The 20,547-nt window shown below is 40.0% G+C and overlaps 1 pseudogene; it reads left to right on the top strand.

Annotated features, from left to right (window-relative positions):
• The first annotated feature begins 330 nt into the window (after positions 1–330).
• Positions 331–20,249, top strand: LOC134616762 (unconventional myosin-VIIa-like; annotated as a pseudogene).
• Positions 20,250–20,547: the final 298 nt, after the last annotated feature.

Raw genomic sequence — 20,547 nt, 5'->3', positions numbered from 1 at the left:
TAAAACCTCTGTCACTAATAGGTACGCTGAGTTTTATCCTTCCTCATACGGAGACGGATTCTATAAGACGAAAAGACGAGGAACGAGACGGGAATTAATGAAGATCCCACACCAAAGGATCATCGGGTAGACTGTTTTCATTTTAATAGTGACATTAACAGTGATTTTTTTTACCGCTGCGCACCTTAAGCGCTGGCATTGAACACAACAGTTCAGATTAAAAAAGCCAAAAGAAACCCTTTAAATCATCAGTACTTTGGTAATTGCAACTCATTGTATGGATTTCTTTTTCTTTTTCTCTCCAGGGACTAGAAATAAAAGAAACTTGTGATGTTGAGAAAGGTAAGGCTGAAACAAACTCGAGATAATAACTTTGGAGATGTGAGTTTTATTGAGAGAACTGCTGCCCCACCGAGTGTCACTTTGTGTTCCCGTAAACTGAAACCTAGTCCCGTGTCCCTGAAGGACAACGTGAAATCTTTCTGTCTTTTGCTTTCAGGGGGAATGGGTTTGGGCGGACTCGAGCATAGGGGTGCCCATCGGAGCAAGGGTCAAAGTAACACCGTCGGGTCAGCGGTCGCTGGTGGACGATGAGGGAAAGGTAAACAGTGTTTTTGTACTCTCACAGGGCAAAAATCAAACATCCCAAAACAGCAACAGTTTGTGTTATGTCGCTGAGTGTATTCCCGTTTTCACCCTTCCTCAGGAGCGCAGGTTGTCACCGGAGCAGGAAGCCTCCCTCAAGATCATGCACCCTACATCGGTGGAGGGGGTGGACGACATGATCAAACTCGGGGACATGACGGAGGCCGGTCTCCTCAGGAACCTCCTGCTCAGACACAGACAAGACATCATCTATGTGAGCAACTCACTGAAGGAAAAAAGGATTTTTGTCACCACTGTTTTTACAAACTTTGGACGCTTGTACCTTAAATCCCCAACTTGACGTCAAGTGTCTTTATCTTTACTGTCATTGTATAAACATGACACAGCAAAGCGTCTCCCAGAGCTAAAAATAGAAAAAAATATATTACAAGACAGAGAAGACAGTTGCTGAGGATAAAAAGCAGATTAAAAGTAAAATGGATTTGGTTCATTCAACTCAATTTTCAAAATATCTACACATCATGAGGCCAGCGTGCTGTGAATGACCTCATATAGACACTATTCTGTTAACGCTTTTGCCCAAAGACAGCAGGGATCTGCAAACCTGATTTGGATAAGTGGTTAAGAACAATTGGATGGCCTGATAATGGATTATAGGAAATATTCCTTTAATTTGTAAGAGTTCATTTCTCCCAGAACACTTTAAAACATCTTCCCTTGATGTTTGATTCCAGCCTCACATGAGTTGTTCGGATTTCTTTCTCTAAATCAACTTTGATTCAATTGTGGCAAATCAGAACAATAGAACATTTTAAATGTCCAGGCAGACTCCAAATGTACAGTAAACTCCAAATTTGCACAAACCTCACTGCGGAACATTTATTTTCACTGTCTTTTACTAGTGACAGTACGTTGTTTTATTCAAGAGTTTAAAACAAAAACATTTACTGAGTCGCAAATAAAAACACAGACGCTGTAACATTTATCATTTTACAGGTCTGGTGGACAAACTTTCTAAATGTTCATAGTCTTACCTTTTTATTTAGTGTCTGACAAAATGAGATGGATATGAATAGACATAAGTAACAGATATAAGTAAGCATTTTAATAATTTTAATAATTGCTCTGTTTTTAGCCGTGATTGAAAATAGCATTGGATCATTTGTCTGACAAGAGCAACATTAAGTATCTTGTCACTCCACACACTAGATGTATCCTTAACATCATTTTGGTTAAATTTTCAATTCAGTTCAATTCAGTTTATTTATATTGCACCAAATCACAACAACAGTTGCCTCAAGACACTTTATTTTGTAACACTTTATTTATTATTACCCTACAATAATACACAGAAAACAGAGAAAGCCCCCAACAATCAGATGACCCCGTAAGCAAGCACTTTGAAAGTGGGAAGGAAAAACTCCCTTTTAACACGAAAAACTTTCTGGCTCTCAGGTTCAGGGAGATGTTGTGGAATAGAGCCAGAGATTAATAATAACTATTGATTGTGTATAAACACATAGTGAGTAGAGAAAGTTAAAGGAGATTCATTTCTAATGCAACATTTCTCTGATTGTGTAGACCTACACGGGCTCGGTGCTGGTGGCCGTGAATCCATACAAAGATTTTCCAATATACACAGAAGAGCAGGTAAGGATATGCGCAACTGATGACTTCACTCTAATATCGCAGTGATCTACTTCACACGCATACCCTCCTCTTTCTCTCCAGGTGAGGTTATACCATAAGCGAAAACTGGGAGAGCTTCCGCCTCACATCTTTGCCATCGCTGAGGCCTGCTACTTTAACATGACTCGCCATCAAACAAACCAGTGCTGCATCATCAGGTCAGCGTCTGTTCTATCACTGAGGATCTTTAATATCTGAATTTCATTCTTTACAACTGCTCATTGATTTGATCCATCTCTGTAAGTGGGGAGTCTGGAGCAGGGAAGACTGAGAGCACTAAACTGATCCTGCAGTACCTTGCAGCCGTCAGCGGTGAGCTCTCTGAGCAGCGGATTGAGAAGCAGATCCTGGAGTCCAACCCGATTCTAGAAGGTAGGGAACACCAGCCAAAGAGCGTACAGTCATTATGAAATGTTGTCTTTATGGCAAGGATGAACAACAACAACTTTTTTTTCTTTTTGCATTTCAGCTTTTGGAAACGCTAAAACAATCCGCAATGACAACTCCAGCCGCTTTGGGAAATATTTGGAAATCTTCTTCAACAAGGATGGAGTGATTGAGGGTGCACGCGTGGAGCAGTATCTTCTGGAAAAGTCTCGTGTCTGTCATCAGGTGAGTCAGCTCTGTTCAAGACAACCTTTGTTATCTCTCCACGGGGCGGGCATGTGCGGTAAACCAGTAAAAACACAACACGCTATGTCTGAAGAGTTTGTTTCAGTCGATGTGCTGTTGTTGGCTTAATCTCGTGTGCTGCTGTTGCCATTGTCGCTATCAGTACCATCAACAAGAGGAGTGAAGCTAAAGTAAACATGTTCCCACCCAGCCCGCATAAAAACTTGCGTGAGCTTATCATTTTGTAAAACTAATGATTAATTTTTTCCTCTGCAACCTCAGGCTCTGGAGGAGCGAAATTACCACATATTTTACTGCCTGCTGGCAGGAATCTCAGCAGAGGAGAAAAAACGCCTGAGCCTTGGGAATGCCAAGGAATACAAATTCCTTACCAAGGTATTGCAATAAGGAAGGCTGTGACTGCCAGCATTGCTGGTGAAGTTATTGTGATGTCGTGTACAATTACAGAATAAATTCTGCTAGTTCATTGCCCAGACTGTCCTATAGTTTTAAAGGTTTTATTAATTCACAGCAAATGTTCTTCTTTTTTTTTTTGTAAAAAACAAAACAAAACAGACATTTCTACACTAGATAGTAGAAAAATAGGAAATTTTATGTCATGTAATCTATTAGTCATTTACTTTAGTGTGTAGTATAAATTGCAGTATTGTTAATTATTAATTGACAAAGCTGTAAAACTTATGAAAATACAATTAAAAGTTTTAAATCTACGCACCCCTTCACATTTTCCAAAGCTGTCCTGTGGGCCAGATTGGAGTCTTTGCAAGGCCTATTCTGGCCCCCAGGCCTTATGTTTGACACCCCTGCTTTCCCCTAGGTATTCTAAATCTTGTCTCTCACTCTTCAGGGCAACTGCATTGCTTGTGGAGGACGAGGCGATGCCAAAGACTACAGTCGTATTAATTCTGCCCTAAAAACGCTGAATTTCTCAGGAAAAGACTGCCAAGAAATCTTCAAGCTCCTGGCGGCCGTACTACACCTGGGAAACGTCTGCTTTGAGGGTGAGGATACAGAGTTAGAAACTATGTAAAGATTTTAGCCTGCACATAATGTAGCTTAGTTTATCTTTAAAATCATTTCCCCATCAGATTTTAACAGAACAGCTATTCAAGTGTTGCCTAACGTTTAATCAAACATATCTCCATTCCTAATTTTATCGAATGCTAGATTTGATTCAGTGCCAAAAAACAAGCATATAATAAATAAGAGCATCAGTAGGCCTGATAATAGCTATGGCAGATTGCAGTCTATTCAGATCTATTATTAAATGAGTGAATGAATTTATTGTTCCATAAACAGGCAGCTAGTTATACAACAATGAAACTGAATAGCAGTGAGCACCTGAATTACATAAGACTAAATCATTTCTACACTTTGAATTTGTCAATGAAATTATTATTTTTTTTTTTTTAATGGAGAAGTTGACCGCTGATTTATTGGTTTATTGGTCTGGCTCATGTCACCGTTTCCCAAACAAAGTTGAGAGATGGGGTCATGATTTTTCACGTGTAACTTTGGCAGCACGGTGGTTAGCACTGTTGCCGCACAGCAAGAAGGTCCTAAGTTCAATTCCACCATCATGCTGTGGTCTTCCTGTGTGGAGTTTGCATGTTCTCCCCGTGTTTGCGTACTCTGGCTTCCTCCCACCGTCCAAAGACATGCACTTAGTGCGGATAGGTAAATTGATCAATATAAATTGCCCACAGGTGTGAATATGAGTGCGAATGGTTGTCTGTCTCTATGTGTTGGTGACCTGTCCGGGGTGTACCCCGCCTCTCGCCCTATGACAGCTGGGATAGGCTTCAGCGCCCCCTGTGACCCTGAAAAGGATAAGCGGAAGCGAATGGATGGTTAGAACTTTGGAACAGTTGTTTTGGAATGAATGAAAGTTTCTTTGTTTCACTGACACCAGAGGACCAAAAAAATAATAATTTCACCATCAGCTTTTCATTTCACAGGATTACTCCTTACAGCTGTTATTGTGCTGTTTGTGTATTATGTATGAATTTGTGTTTCCATCAGCCAACACTCAAAATAACCTGGAAACCAGTGACGTCAGCAAATCGGAACATTTCAATGTGGCGGCATCACTACTGGAGGTGGGTCTCCTTCTCTATTAGCAGGTAAGATCTCCTTTGCTATTAAATAGCACTAGTAAAGGGGTTTTTTTTCTATGTTTCTTGTGCTTAAAGGTGGAGAAGCCCACCCTGGAGACCAATCTGACTCATCGATCCTTTAAGACCAACCGAGAAATGGTGACTAAACCCTTGAGCTGTGAACAGGCAGCAGACTGCAGAGACGCCTTTGTGAAGGTAATGAGGGAGAGCCAGCAATTTTAAATCACTGCTTCCTTATTGGTTCCTGGCTTAGGATGAAAGAAATCTGAGCCCTGTAAATGTTGCACGCTGTACTTTATGAGGAAGCGTTACAGTTTCACTGTGATAGAGCAGGAGATGATTTCCAACCTTTGACTGGTGCTTACAGCGTTGCTACAGTTACTCGGCATGTTTTAGAAAACTCTCGTCTTACCTTTCCTTGATGAGCTTCAGTTTAGTGTGACTGATTTCTTATGTTTGTAAGGTACAAGACATGTAAAAATCCACACGCATCGTCACCAACATGTGGATCAGGTGCAGAGCTCAAAAGAAACAATTAAATATAGAAAAGAATAAACAGTTTGTGTGTTTCAGAACTCCACCAAATGTAACTCTGCTTGGTTTCTGTTCTCTCAGGCGATCTACAATAAGCTGTTCATATGGATTGTTAAGAAAATCAACAGTGTCATCTACAAGAAGCTGACCAGCAACTCCAAATCAGCCTACCTGTCCGTCGGCCTGCTTGACATCTTTGGCTTCGAGAACTTCAACACTAACAGGTCAGGAGGGTTTTTTTCTGTACTTCCTATTTTGTAATTCGTCAGATATTTTTTTCATTTTGACTTTTTATTTGGAATTCAGTTTAGTTTATGTTAGTTTAGTTTTTATTGTTGTTATAAATTTTTATTAGTTTCAGTGTTGGTTTTAGTCTTTATAGCTATTATTGTAGTTAGGGCGTATGCCAAAAGCAAGGTTTTACAAAATCAGTACTGGCATTACAATTTAAGAAACAAAAAAAAATGATAGCAGGTGACTCACAGGCTCATAAACTTCCAAAGTCTCAATAAACATTTTTGTCAAAGCCTTAATAGACAAGTTGCGATAACAAATTTTACAGGATTATCAAATAATAAAACTAAGAATATATTTTTTATTTTCACAAAATCATTTCAGTTTGATTTTTTTCTAAACTCTAGTTTTTCTTTTTAATTTAGTTAACTAAAAAGTCTAGTACTCTTTTTCACTTTAGTATTGTTCAGCTACAATAACCTTAGCCTGAACTGTTGATGCAAAGCAGCATAGATTAGATATTTAAGTAAACAAGCAGCTGAACCTAATAAAGTACATAATAAAGTGGCCTGTGAGTGTACATTACCAGTATCCTCATTTTTACCCATTCGATTAGTTGAGTCAAACGTATTTCTCAGATATCTTTAAGCTTTCACAGCCATAGCACTGCCGCCCTGTATCACCTGTCACATAAAGTTGACATATTTATGAAACATTAGACAATCAGACAGAGCGGGCATTTCGTGGTATACTAAGGCATCTAATTTTCAGTTATCACTATTTACAAGCCATCGTTTATTTTACAGTTTTGAGCAGCTTTGCATTAACTTTGCCAACGAGAAGCTGCAGCAGTTCTTCGTGGCCCACATCTTCAAGCTCGAGCAGAAGGAGTACCTGAAGCAGGGCGTCGTGTGGGATAACATCAACTTTAGCGACAATCAGAAGATTCTCGACCTTCTAGCTGGAGTACAATGTAACGTGCTGGCTCTCGTTGATGAAGAGAGCCACTTTCCAAAGGTATGCTTCTGCTGAGGTTTCTTATTTAAGGTTCTGCCCTGCTGCAGAAGCTTTTCTATTCAAAATAATCACTTGGTTGGCCTTAGGGTACAGACGCTACGATGCTAGAGAAGTTGAACCAGCACCACAAAGGAAACAAGAACTACATCGCCTCCAGGAGTGAACGCGACACAAACTTTGGGATTTGCCACTTCGCTGGCCTGGTTCAGTACGACTCCAATGGTAGGCAAGCAAACAGCAAATATTAAAACCTCAGCCAACGCAAGGTGCTCATGAGCGCAGTAATACTTTGTTGTTGCCTTTTTTCTCCTTCCTCAGGTTTCTTGGAAAAGAACAGGGACGCTGTCAGTTCTGACATCATTAAGATGCTTGACATGTCTGCCAATAAGCTACTGCGTGACATATTTGAGTCTGAACTGTCAACCAATGGGATTAAGGCTGTTAAAAATAACAAGTTCATCATGACCCCAAGCAACTCTCTGCGGGTATGACAGGCTAAAGTCATGTCTGATCCTTGGGCAAACTGCAATAAATGTTCCTGTGTCATTTAGTTTCATAACGCTGCCAATGTTTATTTGATCAGGTGTATCAAGGACTTCATTTTTGAGTTTTTCCTTCTGTCACGTGTCATCCTCACAGGGATTGGCTGACACTCGCAAACAAGTGCCGACGCTGAGCGGCCAATTCCGGCAGTCTCTGGACTCCCTAATGAAGGCTCTGTCTGCCTGCCAGCCTTTCTTCATCCGCTGTTTCAAACCCAACAACGACAAGCAATCTGAGGTGAATGAGCAACTGCTTCCGCCGCCACGGCAACACCATACAGTTGCTGTGTAAACTGAGCAATCATGTATGCTAAGAAAGGGAAATGAGGGGGAAGCTTGTGATAAACTAGTGTATTTCAGCAAACTAATGTTTGCTGAAATTAAGACATTTCTTTTAAATCCTGTCATTTCCCAAAATGATAAGGATGTTGCTGTGTTTTTTGTTTTGTTTTGTTTTTTTATGTTTACTGCCACCATTTGCAATAGAGCTCATTCTGTTTTGTGCCATAAACCAACGGAGCCAATTTCCTGTTAAATATCACCTGATATCACAGAGAGTAAAGTACAATGCTGTGCTAGTAACTTGTGAGTTTTTCTCACCCTTTGGATTTAGACTAGAAGTCATGAAAAGTTCACACATTCAGAACTCCCTGACCAATAATGTGGCAAAGCTTTGTTAGTCCACAGTGGCACGTGTCACAGTTCTCCTGTGAAATCCAAGCACCTGCTGGCAGAACTGGCACTTACTTGGTGATCGTGGTCCACACAGGACCACTTCAAATTCAAATGGGTCATTAAGTCTCAAATCAGCAAATGCTTTGTACATTTTCTGCTTGACCTTCCCAAATTTACCTAAAAATCTAATAAGCCAAAGTTTGAGCATATGTAAGGATTGCTATGAAAAAAGCACTGAATTTTCCAGGGTTTTATCTTCAATAGATTTTTAGATATTCATGTTCAAAAATTACCACATATTTCAAAGTGTGAAAAAATATCCAGTGGGTCGACGGGCCATTTTTCAAAAAAATAGATCTTTAAAAGTATTTGAGCAAAAATTTCACAGCAATCATTATATATGTTCAAACTCGGGACCATAAAAAATGTTAAAATAAAATTTGAAGACATTTTTGAGATGGAATACCTCAGAGGTATTTGACAACCAAACTTTTCGTCCAGCCTCTCTGAGGTTAATAGCTGTTGTAAAAAAAAAAAAAAAGTGGCAATAAACATTGGGTAGATTTGAAATTTGATAGAAACAAAATCTGGCACACGGATATATTCACATGTGCCAAATTCGGCTTGGATGATCATTTGATTGGGCACACACTCAAATCAAACTTACAGTAATGAACTGCTGACATTTTACTGCAGACGTGGAAATCACCCCATAGTCCAGCCTGAAAAATAAAAAGGTTGGATAGTTGTTGTGTTAAGAGAATATTCATCACCACTTTAATCTGCTCTCTTCTAGGTGTTTGACAGAGAGCTGTGTATGCGTCAGCTGAGATACTCCGGCATGATCGACACCATCCGTATTCGGAAGCTAGGATTTCCCATTCGACACACCTTCGACGACTTCTTAAAGCGCTACAGGGTGCTCCTGAAGACGACCGTCTGCGACCCCAATACCGTTAAGTCATGATGCATCCTGTTTTTGGAACCCAAGATGTGAAAATGAGTCTTTTATTGGGTTCTCTCGTCAGCTCTTAACTGATACATGCTTTGCTGTCTCTCCAGGAGTCTGCTGCGGCCTGTTGTAAAGCCATCTGTGGGGCGGTGATCAAAGGGGAGGGCGAATGGAAAATAGGCAATACCAAAGTTTTCCTAAAGGTGCCGAAAACTTGTAACTGCAAACCGTGTTGTATTGTAGCTTTTTCTCAAGGCACAAGATGCCAAGACATGGCGAAACACTAAATCAAAGAGACATCACATCTCTCTTGAATGATTACAGAAAATGAATCCACATTAACGTGGATTAATTTTTGGAATATGATTAAAGATTGAAGTTTTCTTCAATATCAGAAAGTTTTTAAAAAAAAATTATCTTTATCTCAGGATGCCCACGATTCTATTCTTGAAAAGCGGCGGGAACAAGAGCTCAGCAGGGTAGCTGTGGTGATCCAGAGAGTCATGCTTGGACAGAAAGACAGGTGCAGGACATCATACACATTCATATCCAGTGCAGAGAGGACACATAAGAGGAAAGGACTGCACATATGAAGGTTTAAAAATACAACTTTTTAATAACTTAAGTTCTTTGCTTCAAATCTCTTTTAGAAAGTCTTTTCTGAGGAAGCGTTCGGCAGCCGTGGTGCTACAGCGGTCCTGGAGAGCCTACATGAAAACAAAGGTTCAATAACCTTTTATAGAAGTCAGAGCTTGTAGCTGCCTTGATGTTTAGGGAGGACTCACCTCAGGTTTGCTTCCCTCTTTCGGTCTGACCAGGTTCAGCGCGGCTTTGAGCGGCTGGCAGCTATGATCCGTAGCCGGAAACTCCAGGCAAAGTACCAAAAGCAGCGAGAAGCAGCAGTCGTCATACAAGCACAGGCATGTACTCTCATGTAGTAACTGTTTAGTGCAATATGTTACAAGTGGTTGTTTTATATTGTTTGGAATACTGGAAAATATCGCTGTATTTGATCAAATTTTAAGCATTTTATAGTGAAATTAGGATATTTTCTCAAATCTTATCAAAATCTACGTTACATATCGGATGTTGTGTATTTTATTAATTACTGATATTTTTGTTATTTCTTAAATAATTTACTTTAAATTGCACTGATTGATCGGGTTTAGGTACGAGGCTATGTGGCGAGGAAGGACTTCAAGAAAAAGAGAGAGGCAGTCACACGGCTGCAGGCGCAAAGGCGAGGAGTGGTGGCCAGAAGGGAAGTTGAGTCCATGATGAACACGGTGAGTGATCAGCATCTTGGAAGGTAAAGTTGCACAAGTTGCACTCTGAAAAGGAGCCTACTTTCAAACCTTTTTTGTCTCTTTTGTGTCTCGAAGGCTTTAGTTTTAAAACAGCTGGAGGAGGTCTCACAGATACTGGACAAGGAAACCAAGTCAGAGTCAGAGCACGATTCAGACGACGAAGATCTTCCGGTCACGCCTTCAGTCAATGTAGCAGACGAAGAAACCTCAGAATCTGAGGTTAGCTGATTCTAATTCTGTCATGTTAACATGTCCTAGTTTTTCTTCATTTAGTGTGTGCGTTTAAGATCTGGTATAAATTCTCTTTTCCCTCCAAAGACGAGTCACAGCAGTCCAGAGCCTGTAAAGGAAAACTCTGAGCTCTTGGAGACAGAGTTGATAGTCACCCCACCATCAAACTCGATAACCCCGACCCCTTCGGTGGATGAAGATGAGGAGGAGGAGGAGAACGATGACTTTGAGGACGACGGTGAGGAGTTTTCATTCCGCAGGTTCAGCCAGCGTTACTTCCAGGACAACGCCAGCCACACGCACATACCCTACCGACTCAAGAAGTCTCTTCTGCATCACGACGATGAGGGTGACGCACTGGTGAGAAGTCAGACGGGAACGAGACACAGCCGTATCACTATTAACCCAAGAGATTTCTCTCCTCACAAACAGTTTCTCATTCCTCTCCTCACCTCCAGGCATGTCTGACTATATGGTGGATCATTTTGCGATTCATGGGGGATATACCAGAACCCAAATCCTCAGATGCCATATCAGTGGCATCAAGCAACACGCCCCAGGTTCCACCCAGCAGGCAGGGCAGGAGGCTGAGCAACTTGGTGGGACTGGACCAGGTAAACTATTACATATATCTTATTATTACACTGAAAAAAAACAATCAAACTATTTAACCTCTAGTAATGATGTCATTTCCGGACAGAAAATACTGAGGAAGAACAAGAAAAAGTTTGACAGAAACAGAAGAGCCTCTTCTATCCCCGAGGAGGTAACTATAATACTCTTCATTCTGTCTTTTTTGTTCTGTCACTGATTCATAACACACACTGTGTGACAATTGTTATTATTATTACTATTATTTTTATTATTGTCATCGTAACCAGCCAGAAAACTTGACAGGAGAAGAGGATGTTATGATTGGAGAGGGTACCACGCTGCAAAGGCCACTTTCAGACTTGGAAAAAATTCACATCATCATTGGCTATGCTCTGTCAAAACACGGCATATGGTAAATGCTGCCTTACAAGAAATTTGAAGAATGAACAATATGATATATCTGTAAATAACTGTAGGTAAATGTGTGTAAGTAATTTTAAGTAGTGTGAAATTTTATGCTAATTTTGCAGAAAAACAATAATTTCCTCATCTTACTAGACGGGCTATAGTTTTTGGGCTGTGGGCCGTATTTACTTGGATGTGTGATGAAAGGTTTCTCCCACTGAAAACGAGTCAACTTTCTGGGATTTACATGGGCTGCCTAAAATTACTTACACATCAATTAAAATTACTTATGCAGTACTTAAATTTAAGTATTTGTAGATAAATATGATTACATTGTCATTTCAATTATGATAACTAAAATTCCATTTAATTACAGGGAACTATGGTTATGGGCTGTATTTTAAGATGTTACCTACTTTTTTCATTTTTTTGGTTCTCTCTCTGTGCAGGGATGAGATCTATTGTCAGATCTGTAAGCAGCTGTTGAATAACAATGACAGGAGGAGTCGTATGCAAGGGTGGATTCTCCTCTCCATCTGTCTGGGGATTTTCCCTCCAACAGACCTCTTTAGGAAGGTCAATCTACATGAAGTCATTCATTAATCCTGCCTCAAACTTCATATTTAATCCTTGTCATGTCACTTTACTTGAATTTAGCCGAGGTATTATCATGTTGCTTACTGTGTCCTGTTCTTTGCTTCACAGTATTTAGAGAACTTTCTCCGCAGAGGGCCATATGATTACAGGGGGTATTGCATTGAGCGTCTGAAACGTATCGTAGCCAATGGACCAAGAAAAGAGTTGCCCTGCTGGATAGAGCTACAGGTAAAAAACAGCAGGCGCTCCAATATGGTGCTGAGGTCACTGTTTATTTAGTTTTAACTTTTGGCGAGCAGCAGCAAAATTTTAATTGTGGTTGGAAACAACTGATTTTTTTCTTCTTTCTTACCCTGCACTGAAAGGCTGCCAGGACCAGGAAACCCATTGAAACGACTGTGGCAATACAGGATGGTCGAAATATTGAAATACAACTGGACTCGTCCTCCACATCTGAGGAAGTCTGCCAAGATGTGGCCAACGACATCGGTCTCAAAGACACCTACGGATTCTCCCTGTACATTAGCCTCTATGACAAGGTCAGTGATAGCTTCTGATTCTACATCAAGGCTTGGGTACTCTGTATCTTCTGACTGTACTTTCAGACTAGTCCAGTGCAGAAAGATTTGCAGTTTGCCACACTCATTCAAACTCTGCTGACTTCTCGTCACCAGATGTGGTCTCTGGGGAACTCTGGGGAACACGTGCTAGATGCAATATCTCAGTGTGAGGAAGAGATGAGGAGGCAAGGCAGACTGGAGAAGGATGCCCCATGGTCGCTGTCCCTCCGCAAGGAACTGTTCACACCCTGGCACAAATGTAAACTAGATGAAGTCAGCACAGATCTTATCTACAGGCAGATCATCAAAGGAATCAAGGCAGGAGAGTACGTTGCTGATAAGGTAAGGCTTCTTACTTTTTTCCTGAAATATTACGGAAAACAGTGTGTAATAATAATAATATTAATAATAATAAATCTTATTTACAGTCGCCTCTCAGGACACTCAGGCTATTAAGTTCCAAAATCATAGTATGCACATCTACTTTTCTGGTGTATTTTCCTCTTATGTACAAAATAAAGCACAAAAGTGGCACTAATTGTTGCTGGGCCAACGCTTAAGAGACCTTAAATATAAAAAAGCCTCCAAGGCACTCCCCTTTCAAAATAAAATGAAAATGCCTTCATTTTCATGGCAAGGTTTTGTAAAGGACTGCAGTCTCTTCCAGCGATAAGCTAGCTGCCTTATCACGTAAAACAGTTAAAGCCAGTAAAACTGCTGCAGTCTGAGAAGTAACTCATGAATAATTATTTTAATGTCTTTCTATAATCAGGATTTATATTGTAACAATAGAACAAGTGACAAACCCACAGAAACCTCTCATTCAATCTTCCAGCTCCTGTAAGCCTTACAAGACAGGTTAGCTTGGCTTTAGCTTAGCTAACGTTTAAGCAAATGGCAGACAGAAGAAGAAAGTGAACAACTAGCTTGGGTACATGATGAGATGTATGTAATGGCCAAAGAGTTGGCAAAATACAATGATTAGGAAAGTGAAAGCTGAAGTTAATTTAAATGGAATAAATAACTGCTTACATTGCTTTGTGGCTGTCGGACGCATAGACGGGCAACCATTTCCTACTAGCTTAGCCTAAAAGTTGTAGATGTTTGTTCACGGCTAGTTTCTATTGCCTGTGTCTCACTAAAGAACAAGGAAGGATTTATGGAAGGATTTAGAAAAAAAGAAAATGTATCATTAAAGTTTTTTTTTTTTCATTCATTGTGTTTTTAGAGTAAATGCAATAATTGTGATTCTTAAATGAACAAATTAAGAGTAAGAAACTAGATAACTGTAGTAAGTGTAAATGTAAAATTTACTGTACTGTGGTGCTAAACAGTATATCAGCAGGCATTTCGTAGTTTTCAAATATTTTGCAGCTCAAATAAGTTACTTAGTGAGGTCAACTATTTCTTATTTGTAGTAGCTATTGGTCCACTTTTTATTGTACTGTAATTTTTATCATGATGTTCTCCAAACATTTTGTCAACTGTATCTAATAAAGTTGTACTTTATCTACTCAGGATGATGATTATATCCAGCTGGCAATAATGCACTATTACATCAAGTTTGGCTCCGAGTATAGCATTGAGAACTTCACCAAAGTGGTTGATGAGTGCATCACCACCCAGCTTATTGAAAGCAAGTCTAAAACAAGATGGACCCAGTTCATCAGCTCAGCACACAAAGAGGTAAATCAGTCTATTTTATGTATGGTCAGCATGTAGTGTTTTAAAACATAACGCCTCATAAAGGCACCCTCACAATCGTCGTTACCTCATGTAGGGTCCTTATGTCAGTGGGAGGCAAAACTCGGATGAGGTAAAAGGAGAACTGGTGGACATCGCACGCAAGAAGTGGGCAATCCACTTTTCTAAGTTTTTTGAAGTCACAATGATGTCAGGTGAGTCTGCGCACAGCTTATTTCACACAGAGGCTGGGATATACAATCCTTTTACAAGTGAACGTTGCCGCGTACACATTTGTATTGCAAACTTTACTTTTGGTAACTAGCATTTATGAATTCCAGTTCACTACTTAAAATCTGTAACACCATATCTGTCCACAGGACCACCTTTGCCCAAAAGCAGATTTATTGTGGCTGTAAACTGGACTGGCATCTTCTTCATGGACGAGAGAAATAGGCAACTTCATGAAATTCCTTACATAGCAGTTAGGAAAGTCCAGGAGAAGAGGTACGGTCTCACATTTTTATATCTTGTGTATGGAAATTTGCTCTATTTACTTTCTTAAAAAGCTTTTTAAATTGTGCCTTTAAAAGAATCTAATAAAACTGACACTGATGATTATGACCCATTTAGTGACAGTGCCCAGACCATTAGCTTGATCACGATCTCAGGAGAGTATGTCCTGAAGTCTCCTGAAGCTGAGAAAATGGCAACACTGATAGAAAATAATGTGGAAGGGCTGAGACAGCGCTCAGTGTTTGCAACCGCTCAGCAGGACTCTAGCAAATCAGGTAAGAGTCTACAGCATGTTCAGTATCCATAAATACAGTCACGCACACCAAAACACTCACGTCTGTCTGTCTCTCTCTGTACGCTTCTGCAGATGACCCGCTGTTTCTGGTTTGTAAGCGAGGTGACCTCCTGCAGGTAGACAAAGAAAAAAGTGCCCCTAATGAGAGCTGTTTCATCGCCACCAACAAGCGCACCGGCAGCTCTGGTGCAGTCTATAAGAAAATATTGCTGTTCCTGCCAACTCTTACCGAGCCCACTAGTGAAATGCTGGTAAAGTTGACTTTACCTTACATGTTGAGTAGTTTTATACCCAAGTAGTTATGACTAGTTTATCAGAGCTCAGGTTTAGGCAAATCACTGATTTCATTTTTAATGGTGTTTTAATGGTAAAGACTTTACTGAAGAACAGAAAATCTTTACAGACATGAAGGTTTTTCATTGTGCGCTTTTAAGTCTATGCAGTGAGAGATGCACAAGTTCTGTTAGTTCACATCATATAACGCCCTCTTGTGGTTTAACTGGCAAATTGCTTCTGACCCTTCAGGAAAACCTCAATCCAAAGCAGGATAGGAGGAGAGCTTCACTAATTCCTAACCCCGTTCAAGGAGAAGAAACAGTGGCCCCTGTCTCTTTGAAAGAGTTTGCCCTTGAGAATTTCAGGTAAAACTGAGGCTCTTGTATTTTTAGCTAAATGCCGCTTCTCAAAAATGTGGCATTCATGTTTGACTCTTCATTTGGCAAATCGAACAGCACTCGTGCAGATGATATTTAAGCTCTTTGTCCCTCGCAGATCTGTGGGTGGCGGTCGGCAAGGATACAAAGGAGGCAACAGGGAGAAACTGTGGATCATTTCCAGAGAGCCTCTCAAGCAACCACTCCTCAAGGTGCTGGTCAACAACTCTGAGCTCAGCAACCTGGCCTGCAGTGCCTTCACTGATATCCTTTAAAAAAACACATGAACTGGTACCTGCATTTAAGGATTGCTGAGATTTTTTCTTATGACTCAACCACAGTTTAACTAGCATCCATACTGTTGGTTCACATAGGCAGATATTTGAAAGTATGGTACCAAATTCTTCAGCAGTTTGTCTGTAATCTAAAGAGGAAAGAGCCATGTCTAATTTTAATGTCGTTTGAGTGAGTCCTTAACGTTAGCCTCTACCCATCCTGAAGTACATGGGCGACTACCCCATCAAACATGTCCGCAGTCCCGTAGAGCTGACCGACCAGATCTTTGGTCCAGCCACAAAGCATGAAGAACTGCGCAATGAAATTTACTGCCAGATCATGAGACAGATGACCGCCAACAGCAACAGGTTCTCCAGTGTGCTTCACTGTGTCAGAAAAACACCAAAACAATAATCACAAAATCCATTTCCATCATATCGTTTTCTCTTTCTTCCCCTCACTTCAGTTTGAGTATGGAGCGTGGGTGGCAGCTGATGTGGCTGTGTTTAGGCTTGTTCCCGCCCAGCTTGGATTTATTAAAACACACACAGTGCTTCCTGGAGTCACGGCCCAGATACCCACTGGCTGCTCTTTGCCTGGAGAGGCTGCAGGAGATCTGCAGGTCAGCCTGGCGATACGAACACTATTTAGACACAAAAATCCTGAGAAGATTAGAAATACTGACAATTTTCATACTTCAAAATGTGGTTGTCCATATTTTAGAAATAACATTGCTTTAAAACTGGTATTAAATTGTGATGAAAATCTAACTGACAGAATCTACTCTCTGGTAAATGCTGGCCCCCAAAATGACCACAATGCACTGATTTCTCAGACTCAAACTTTAGAAACCACAAAAAAGTTTATCAGCTGTTTAAAAAAAACTGAGTTTAATTTTTTTTTTAAACATGTCCACAACATAACACCGGTATTGTAAATTAGTGATCTGAAATTCCACATAAATATTTTTTTGTGTGTAACTTCATTTGTTTTGTATACTCAGTAAGAAGCCCAGGAATCTTCCTCCCCATTTCGTAGAAGTGGACGCTATCCAACAGAACAGCCCTAAGATCTTCCAGAAAGTCCACTTCCCAGATGATACAACTGATGTAAGAACCTGCATTCAATCAATTTTTGGATTTAATGTTAATTTTAAAAAATGCAATCATTTGCACAACTCATAAATCCCTATTTTATTCACAATAGAACATGAAATCATGTTGACTGTTTAAACTTGAATGTTTACCCCTTTCACGCATAGTGGTCACTACAGTGGACAGCTATCCAAAGGCTGTTTTCTTGTATTTGTGTCAGTGTTGATGGTATACTTGCACATAAACCACTACATTGGACACTGATGTGTCATTCCATACCCTGCCACCCACTGGTCGTTTAATGTTACTATAGATGTATGATGTGTTTCATTGTAATTATTGTTATTTAACCCTTTCATGCATGAATTATGACAACCTCGATCAGGATTTTTTTCTTAAGTATTGTTATTCATCTTTTCAAGCCTAAAGATGAATAAAAAATCCTGATCGAGGTTGTCATAATTCATGCATGAAAGGGTTAAATTTTGCTATTTGATGAAATATATTAGCTCATTTTGATTTGGATCGAAGCAACATAGCTCAAAAAAATTGGCAAAGGCTGGAAAACCTAAAAAGAAACCTTTGCAGGAATATTATTGCACTGTTTAGGTTATGTGGCAACAGATCAATAACATGACTGGGTATAAAAAGAACATCTTAGAGGGGCAGAGCTTCTCAGAAGTAAAGATGAGAGGTTCACCATCTGCAAAAAATTGCATGTACAAATTGTGGGAAATTTTCAGAATATTATTCCTGAATGTAAAACAGGGAAGACCAAATATCTCAGTTTCCAGATATGCTGCCTTCTTTTCTCTGGGCTAAAGCTCTTTTAAAATTGACTAAGACAAGCTGGAAAACCGTTTTCTAATCAAATCAAATTTGAAGTTGAAAAAAAAAAAGCCTGGATCTCTGATGCCACAGGGAATTGGCAGCTTGCATATCTGAAAAGAAACGACCAATGCAGGTTTTAGAGCAACATAGGCTCCCATCCAGATGACGTGTCGTCCAAGGAAGTCTGTGCACATTTCGGCAAGACAATGTAAAGTTGCATAGTGAAGCTATTACAACAGGTTTGCTTAGTAGTAGAGGAGTCCAGGTGCTGAACTACCTGAAGTCCAGACCTTTTACAAATTAAAAACATTTGGCTCATCATTCTGTTTTTAGTTACATTTAACATAGTGTCACAGGTTTCTTGGCATTGGAGTTGTATTAACCGTAAGAGATTAAGAATCAGTTTTGCCATTAAATGTTGATTTAATGTTATCATGATTTCTTGTCCTTGCTGTGGCGCAGATAGTCGAGGTGACATCAACAACCACAATTGGAGACATGCGCATCAGCATCGCCTCTCAGCTCATTCTGAACTCACCTGAAGGATACGGCCTGTACCTGAAAACGCTAACCAAGGTGGTGTTGCCTAACACTGTCAGATCAGACATTAGCTTGTACAGTGATCTGATAGAAAAGACAAAAATGCTATGCACAATATCACAATACAGACCATATGTAACGAATACATCTTTTTCCTTTATGTGACGAAGCTATTTTGGTTTCAATTCTTAGACGGTGAGCATGGAAGAGGATAATTATTTCTTTGACAGTCTAAAGATAACCTCAGATGTCCCCAAAAAAAGAAAAAAGGGAAAAGAAGGTAATGGAGTAAACCAGCTGCGGTCACTTTTTTTATGCATGTCTTTGCCTTGACAGATCTAATCAGTGTAAATCTCACTTCTTTTAGTCACTCAGACCAATTTACCTTCCTTGGTGCTCTTTAAGAGGAAACTCTGGTTCAATGTGAGCCCGGGGAAAGATGTGAAAGCAGATCTCACTTTCCATTTCCCACAGGTATATATATTACAACCACTCTCTTTATTCACTCAGATTCTTTTCATGTTTAAGATGAATAATTACCACGATATCTTACCTCGAATTTGCTTCTTTGCAGGAACGATCAAGGTACCTGCGGGGATACCACGACTGCACCGAAGAAGACATGATTACCCTGGGTGGGCTCCTATTCAGAGTTAAAGTAGAGTCAGACATGTCACAGTTCGTCATGATCCCCAAAATGCTGAAGGACCTGGTTCCTGCTGACCAGCAAAAAATCATGTCCCCTGATGAATGGAAGAAGGTAAAGAACAAATTGTACAGAAGCACCCCCCCCAAATGGTCTATTTTGTGTCCCAGAAGATGGGATTGGAGCTCCGGTGTAAGGCTATTTTATGCTTTATCGTTTTTCTTGCAGCACATCATCTCCTCATACAAGCAGCAGAGTGGCATCACAGTGGACGAAGCCAAAATCGACTTCCTAAAAATCATTTCAAGGTGGCCAACCTTTGGCTGTACCTTCTTTGAAGTTAAAGTGAGTTAGCTGGAGCAAGTGACAGACACACTGGCCCGCAAGAATTTGAGGAAACTGATGTTACGTTGTTTCATTTGCAGCAAACATGTGAATCTAGCTACCCAGCTATACTTCTGATCGGCATCAACAAGCAAGGGGTTCGCTTAATAGACCCAGAAACAAAGGTATGTTCAATAAAAAGCACAATATATTTATATTTTTTACAGTAGCCTAAGGTCATTTGTGCTTATTTACAAATAACATTGCATTAATTAAAACTCTTTTAGGAAATCCTGATAATGCACGAGTTCAGCCGCATAACAGAGTACTTCAGCAAAGGCAACTCCTTCCAGATGACCATCGGCACCCTGTTCAGAGGCGTCACCTTTGTCTGTGAAACCCCAAATGTGAGTGACGGGCTTTGAATGTATTTTGATGCATGACAAAACACAGAATTTCCTTTAGAATGAATGCCAATAAATGTTAGGGAGAATAAAATATGACGTGAAAGATTTGCACAAAAAGAACCATTCTTTTCTTTTTCAGGCCCACGCGATCGAAGACCTCCTCAGATCCTACGTCAGCATGTATGAAAAGGTCAGGCAGGACCCCCTTAATCGCAGGAAGAGCATATTTTCCTAAGGTTTAACTGGCGAAAGTATAGACTTAACCTTTGTGGATTATATGTACTCCTGCCGAATGTCTCTATAGGAATGTATTTGTATCCTTAAAAATACAAACTCATCAATTTGTACATTTAGATTTTAGCATTTACAATTCTTTCTAATGAACAAGCATTCAAACTGTAATATTTCTGTTGTTATCGCCTTAAATGCAGTAAATTTGTTTTCTGAAGAAACGGTTGCATGTCCACGACTTCCTCTGACATTCATGTAACTGTCATGGCATTAAACTATGATGTCCAACTGTGTCCTTATTCCTACAATGATTAACATTTAACAGTAAATTTTGCAATTCACAAAACACTGATTACAT

This window comes from Pelmatolapia mariae, linkage group LG18 (assembly GCF_036321145.2).
Source record: "Pelmatolapia mariae isolate MD_Pm_ZW linkage group LG18, Pm_UMD_F_2, whole genome shotgun sequence".
NCBI classification, from domain to species: Eukaryota; Metazoa; Chordata; class Actinopteri; order Cichliformes; family Cichlidae; genus Pelmatolapia; species Pelmatolapia mariae.
The sequence above is the reverse complement of the archived record's forward strand: the minus strand, read 5'-3'. Positions and strand labels throughout refer to the sequence as shown.